The sequence below is a fragment of the Zerene cesonia genome, chromosome 4, assembly GCF_012273895.1.
Source record: "Zerene cesonia ecotype Mississippi chromosome 4, Zerene_cesonia_1.1, whole genome shotgun sequence".
NCBI classification, from domain to species: Eukaryota; Metazoa; Arthropoda; class Insecta; order Lepidoptera; family Pieridae; genus Zerene; species Zerene cesonia.
Genome location: NC_052105.1, coordinates 2,279,239 through 2,287,729, shown reverse-complemented (window position 1 = coordinate 2,287,729; position 8,491 = coordinate 2,279,239).

The window sequence follows — 8,491 nt, the reverse complement described above, 5'->3', positions numbered from 1 at the left end:
CAGCAAGAAACAAGTTTGTATGCAGTTTGGAATTTATATCTTGAGTTGAAGTTGTTTTAATATTCGGAAATGTGAATTCGTAGAAAATATGGACCGAAGTATTTTGCAATGTCTACTTACTCCAAATATACCTGCTCATACATATATGCTTTAGTATACAATATGTCCTACTTCTTCATAGAGTATGGACTAGTTCGGTTGATATAGTTTTTTTTTTGTACGGCACTGTTTATCAGACAATGTTGCTATTACGCCTTATCTTATACCTTTAAACAAGCAATTCTTGTATATATATATATATATATATATATATATATATATATATAATTGGAATCTCGGAATCGGCTCCAACGATTTTCATGAAATTTAGTATATAGGGGTTTTCGGGGGCGATAAATCGATTTTTTTAGAAAATGTCATATTCGTGTTTTATTCGTGTTTTTTTTTCCTGACATCTATTGGTGAATAATAATACTATTTTGCTTCGTAGATAGCTGGACAACTGAAAAACACATAGGCACTTTTTATACCGATATTCCTACGGGATACGGTTACGCAGCACGCTTACGCGGTTTCAACCGCGGATCACAGCTAGTTTAATTATAATGTAAGGATGATGAGAAAGTATTTAAAGTGTGTTGGAAGCAGTAAAAGATCTCGTACCAATGTGAAGATCTATTAAGATGATTAATGTGTATTAAAATTTCAAAATTAAAAAAAAATTCAAAATTGTTTATTAGAAACGAAATTGCATAGTGTACTGAAACCAAAATTAACGATGTCGCCCATAAAAGCTTGTTTAGCTCAATTACCATTAAGTTTCATTAACCACGCGAGCAAAGACGCGGGCGGAAAGCGAGTACACAAAAAAATAAATACGTAACAAAATTTTTTCAAATGCACCACCGTTTTTGAAATAAGCTCCTTATATTATATCTTTCGTATACAACAATGGAAGTACTCCAATCTAACATATACAACTTTCTAGAAACTTCTAAGATTCTCTCCTCACAAATTACATTGCACCGAGTAATGTTACAAACAACTAACTTCGCCTCGCGACACTAGAATAAATTTATTTCATTAACATTTCACTTTTGAAATAAATAAGAACGGAAACATTGCGAAACACACTTTTGAAATAATTAGTTTTGTACAGAATTAATTGCCCAATACAATACGAAACTAATTATTGGTCTTATTTGATTTCTATGGATTTTTATAATATTGGTGATAAAATAAATAAATGAAAGAGTTGGTGATAAAATACCCGATTTACTGGTGACGCATAACACTAAATAAACTTTACGAACTATCAAACTCGAAATTTCTATTAGCATTCTCTGTAAATCGAAGTCAAAAGGGAATTATTTCGCTATGTTTGCAATGTTAGTATGAAAGTGTCTTGAAATATTTTAACGTCATAAACATTTATAAAGGCTAACATAAATGACGAATAACTATTGAGAAAATGCACACGTCAAAGGCACTTTCACCCTGTTTACAAACAAATATCTACTGTCCATGTATCAAAACGAATGTATCTACGAATGCGCGTCGATCCCATTTACCGAATCCTTCTTCTATTTTTCTTTCAATCAAAGCCACAAAGCTTCAAACAATTGCGTTTTCCCGGTGGGTTTCATCGTAAGATCAAGTCTTCTTTTTCTCAACCGTATTTGGAAACTGTTTCTAATATATTTTCAATATATTTGGTAAGATAGCCCCATTAGCATATAGACAACATCGAAAAAAAAATCACATTTGCCCTTTTATTGTCCCTTTTCTACGAAAAGATAAATTAAGGTTGACACGGCTTAACAAACAGGGCGGCCAACTTTCCCTGAGGTATTAAATAGATCAGCGTATTCACTCTGTTTTATAAACTTTATTATACGATTAAAGTTGCTTTCAGTAATAATAACTAATACTTATACAATAACAAGAACTGAATACTATACTGTTTTCGAAGTTATTGCATAAAATTATATTACGAATACTCAAAACGGTACGCGTTTCACAAATACAATTCAATACAAAGCCATTTTATTAAATATATTTTACATTCGTTTTGGGACTTTATCAGAGATGTAGGAGGACAGCCATTAATGAAATTAGACGGAAATATAACGTTTGTTAGATTATTTTTCGTGCTCATCTCATACACAATATTAAAAAGCTAGAGTTTTTTGTTTTTTGTAGATTGAACCCGTTTTTCTCAAGAACTAACAACTGTTTCGAATTGAAATTATTTTTGTGTTGAATAGTCTATTTATCGAGAAATATAAAACGTTTCATATAGCGTTACGTCCAAAAACAGTGATACTGTAAAGGAAAAGGTTAATCTTTGCTTTTTATCGCCTCTATTTAATCTATGATTCTGGGCGAGGTTAAGAGTTACCATACAAAATTCGTATACAACTCAATGATTATGAAAGCTTAAGATAAAACAACTTATGCGTTACCCATCAGATAATTTTTCCAAAAAGTACATTAGGAAATGTTTTCAATTCATCCCCTAACAGGATAATTACCTAAATTAAAACGTTAAACGCTTTGTGCTTTTTGTGGCTTAATGGCCACTGAAAAAAATGTTTTTTCGTTTACACTCCACATTTATTTTCTTTATGGAAGGTGCTCTAATTAAAATTTTAATTAGTGACTGTTCTCAGTTCAGTAATGTTCAGTGATATTATGTTTTTGTGGTAAAGCACATATAATAAAAGTCAAGTTTAATCAGATCTCCAAACGTTGTGTTTATTCAAATTTGACTTATCTAATATAAAAAAAAGGAAAATATTACCAGTATTACATTCTACTCAATACTCACCATGAATTAAAATGAAAAATAGCCTAAAAAAAAATAAAGATATAAGATAAAATGGAAATATGCTTATTGTTTCAAGGTAGTCGATATATCCACTCGATATGTTTTATGGACGAATTACAGTTAAAATGAAAATATCAACTATCTGAGGGTCAAATTAAAAATTCTAGGCTAAGCTTCAAACAGATCTGAAAATTCAGAATTAAACTTATTTAGTGGCTAGGAACACATATTCAAAAATACACACAGATAAACAACAAACAAAAAAAAAAAAAACGATTTGAAATGTCCCACCTGACTCAACGAAAAATACTGAAAAGAAAAATGGCTGCCATTCATAACACTAAGTCACACAGGCTTTGCAAATTCCAATAATGGATTTCGTATTTTTGACTGTACGGACTTTAATTAAAATGAAACGTTAAACACGCAAAGCCTATATTTCCTCTTGAATAGCGAATTCGATTTTGTAACACGCCAACAATAAATTAAGATCTGAATTAATGATCATGAACGTTCCGATGAAAATTAATATCAACAATTAATAGCCGTTAATACACACATAATGTGAGCATAATCATTAAGCTGTATACGCAAATAGATAAATTAATTTAATCGTTCAGTTAAAGTGAACATAGGTTTTTTACAGACTTTACACTCCAGTTTTGATAATAAAACAACTGAAAAATGTAAAAAAAATGTTTTTTCGTTACTGCAATCGATGGATTCTATGCAAATCGCGTATTCTTATTTCTGAGCAATGATATGTATACATGTGTGCGTGCGGCTCTGTGTACGGACAGAGCCGGTCGAGACCGTTAATTCGCTGACTGTATAAATGTGTGCAATGTGCATGCGCCATTTTGTCTCTTGCATTTACTTAATAACGGTTCAAGGCACAATGAGAGTCTCATTATTCTTAAGTGTAGGTATATTTTAACACAAATTCTGTTCTGTGAATTAGATTAAATCGTATACTTCCGGACTGAATATAAAATGTACTGCATTTTGCGGCTTTGACTAACATAGGGCTGATTGTATAACCCTGTTTGTTACTGCGGATCAAATCAAAAAGTACACCAATATACATATTTATATAATCAGTTCATAAACTATATATCATTCTATAGTAAACCTTAAAAAAACAGTAAAAAAGAATCATTTTCCATTTAGTTTTATAAGGCTGACGCGAACTCCGCTTATTCACGTGAATACTTTTAGTTCGACCCAAAATTTCGCGCCTATTTCTGACTGTAACCGTCAATGGACTATACTGCTGGGTCCCATATAAATTAAATTATATCAGCGTAGCGCGACAGCCGGCGTCCAGGGACAAACTTATTGAATTTATTTACGTACAGAAGATCCGATAGCTGTGATATATGCCCCCGATATGCTGATATTCAGCGCTTATGGGTAATTGAAATGCGTTTTTATGGGCAATCTTTTGTTGTGTCTGTACTTTCAGTACGTCGTATCGTAAAAACGTCGTGTGTTAATATAATCATTGTCTTATAGAACACGGTCAAATCCGTATCACATAAAGGTGTACCACCAGCGGTAAGTTTTTCTCTTCAAAAGAACCTTCCTTGTGCCATAATAAAAATTAAAAAAGAAAAAATAATGAAGCCAATTAGTAACACATTTGGCTAGATATATTTATATATATAGGCTATAGATTTTTATATTTATAAAAGGCAAAATAGACAATCCGTGTCCCCCTCGTAATTTCCGTTCCCGGGGGTATTTCCGGGATAAAAAGCATCGTATGTCCTTTCTCGGGTTTTTAACTATCTTAATACCAAATTTAATTCGACTAATTTCAGTGGCTTAGGCTTGAAAAAGAGACAGACAGACACGCAGAGTTTACTTTCGCATTCATAACATTAGTAGGGATCAAATTGCATGGATATCTCACATTTATAATTGATAGACGATAAATTGGCACCTGACTTCGCTTTAATTGTTCTAGCTTCTCTTGACATTGATAAGGGTTTCATTTTAACCAGTTTGACGGCGAATTCTTCGGAACGATAGCGCACCTTTAATTAAAATTTTATTTTACCTGCACAGTAGACCTAGTTTTTGCTGTCTATAAACTTTTTACATAATACTGGGAACTTACCTAGAATAAAACAAGTTGAAAATGAATTTCACCTACCAATTAAAATAATTAGAGTATAAATTACAAACGTTATTGTTTATTGTTTATTAATTATATGCTTTAAGGATTCTTTAATGAATATTTCAAAGTCACGGCTTTATACAATTAGTCTTTTGTTTAATTTTTACTCTATATTAACAGTTATAAGAGAAAATATATACCTTTCTTACTATAACATAATTGATTTTGGAACATTAGCCCAGATCTGGATAAGGTGCACGGAATGTGAAAATTATGATTCAAAAACAATTTGCACCGAACCTTTGATGCGATAAACATCGCACAATTGCTTTGATGGAATGGAAATATAATTAGGTTTCGGTTTTTTTGACGTGAAATTAAAAACTCGGAATTTAGCGAAACGTTTTCACAACAAAATCTGTAAAAAGCGGCTGTAATTTTACATTTGATTTCCTCATATTTATTTCGTTGCACGTAAACGGAATATCTGTATATTATATTGAAGCAAGAAAAAATATTAACTGCATTATATAAAACTGACTTAATTATTACGTTGTAAATCTCAATGTGGAACGTGGATCAAAGAACAATATCTTTACCTCAAAGGCCGGCAGCACACATACAATGTCCCTGGCATTGCAGGCGCATACGGGCGATCACTCACCATTAGGTGACGTGTCTGCATCGTTACTATTGCTCTAGTTGTGTGCAAAAAAACAGCTTATTATCTGATTGGTCTATAATAACATTTAAGGATCTTTAAATGAATTATGAATTGTAACTCGTAAACTGCTTTTCGACTGAGTCTAGCAAACAGTATAATTTCAATACAACTTATTCGGGGGTAATTTTATAAATTTAATCATCTTCTCGTTAAAATACAGCGTCCAAGGCTCGCGATAAAACGCAGATGCCTATAATTGCTTTTTAACGCAATTAATATCGTAACTTTGATAAATTCGCCAAACATTGGAAGTTTATTTCTTATAAAGTTTATCATAAAAGTGGAAAGTTCTCGTACTACAAAACAAATGTTGCAACGTACTATAATAGCATAATGGTATATATATATATATATATATATATAGTATATTATAATATATACTATAGTATAATCAATAATGAATATATCAATAAACCTACTCAAAGTATGATACTCTTGCAAATCCTTATTTTATTGGTTGAGATAAATTTTATTAAGATTGTTACAAAATTACAATTTCATGTAAGTTTATTTATATAAAAATTTAAAAGGTTTTTGTAGAAGCATTGGTTTCATCAACATATTGCTCCAACCATTTTATAAATATTTTGTATCGAATTGATACAATTTGATCACTGCTACGAACGTGCTACAGGGATGTCTACGATAAGTGCTACGACTTCAAGCGTTGCCTACGAATGCGGGTCGACATTAAATAATAAATACATGAGACTTCATATTTGCGATTGTGACTTATAAAACTATAAAGTGCTGTTTTTGAGGTTAATCAAAATATATACCGATATCATCTTGTGTTCTATTTTATGTAAATCTGATATCGTTACGTGTTGGAATATTTTATTGCTGGTTACCTACTTTTCCAACAACTTTAATGTATATAGTAACTTTAAAAAAGTAAAAACACCTCATTGTAGATTCTACAATGATGTTACATTGTCTCAATACCTAACTTAAATTTTATCATCTAAATTGGGTCAACAAATACCTGAATATTTGTTTTTGTATGTCATCTGTGCAAGACAAACAAAAACTAAACGATATTTCACTAACTAACTGCCCTAGTTTATGAGTTTGTCCCACAGTTCATATTGAAAGTTTGCAGCTGATTTCGCTCCGTTGATCACGGAGTAAAACTGATAAAACAAGACCACACTAAACGATTTATATGCAACGTAAATAAATGATATATTAATAGAAAATAAATCTATATTTCACACTGCTATAATTTTTTTATATTAATATATTTAGATGGCTTTGTACGATTACAATTTATCGTTACTTTACTGAGATCCAAAGAGCATCGTTGTATTGTGATACGTATCTGCTCCGTATCCCACTAAGACTAGACCGCACTGTTTCCTTTCCAAGAATATGAGCTGTGTCATTTACATAGGGTTATTCAAGTGCCTCACAGAAGATCCATTGTTTAAGTACTTAATGAAGACAATGAATAGTTTATCATAGTTGGTATTATGTGGTTTTCGCGCTAACTTCGAATGCGGGTTTCATACTTTCGCACCTGTCATGACGAAAACTAATGGTCCTCAAGTTTGGTAAAGTATGTAATTATACGCGCTGAATTTTGTGGTTTCAGTTCATATTCCTTGGTATTTTAATTACTTGGATTTTAATCTGATTCAGTATAATAATACTTGTTGTGTGTGTAGTGTTCTTTAAGCAAATTGTTTATTAATTACTAGCTGGGCACCACGGTTTCAACCGTGTAAGTCCGTATCCCGTAGGAATATCGAGATAATATATCTTCCAGTTGTCCAGCTGTCTACGTACCAAATTTCATTGCAATCGATTTAGTAGTTTTTGTGTGAAAGAGTAACAAACATACACATACACATACTCAAAAACTTTCGCATATATAATATTAGTAGGAAGTAGGATTGATGGAATGTATGCAGCGGAATGTGATGGATTAAAGCCTATTGTTATATAGAGTCTTGTAGTATAGTAGTATGCTAATATTAAAGTTTATTTTATGTGTATGTTTGTTTGCAGGGGGTAATCCTAATAAATGTGGATCAAGCCAGATGAAAACGGGATACGATCGTAACGGCTTGCGTTGACTAAACGATTCGATACATAAGAGCATAATGTCCGTTAAGTAAACAAATACCAAACCAAAAATCAGATGCGATTTTTTAACAAAGCAAAGCAAATGTGAAGTACATAGTGAATATAATATGAATTCACATGTTTTTTTATTCAGATGTAAATATTTTTAAATACATAAATCTACATGTTTTCCAAGCAGGTAATGTTTGAAATTTACACTACATATATGCTGAATCCGATGATATTACTACAGCATATAAATCACATACATATAAGCGAATAGATTAAAACGTACACTGCATACCCACAAAAGAAATGAAAACACATAAAAGTGGGTTCTTTAGCACAATGCCTCACTGCGCCCCCGTTAAACAAAAACAAGACTGCAATACAAACATACAATACGAGAGAATGAATAACACTCATTTTATTCTCTTAATATGCAAAAGGTTGATTTTAATTTGTATACAGCTAAGAGACCTGTGGGATTCAAAGAATGAGGCGACGTTCAAAAGGATGGCTACAAACCGACAACGACAGAATACTGTCTTAACAAACCATGTCAAATTTTATAAGTTTAGCATCTATTCGTTTACGAGTAAGGTCTAAAATCGTGGAGTGTTATACGTTAAGGATGGCAGACGGTTCCAGGGAAAGAGCAAACGTTCTTAAGCTGCATTAAGATGGTATCCTTCTAATACCACAGGTACGTTCGTGAGTTTTATGAAATAGTCTGAGTGCAGTTATG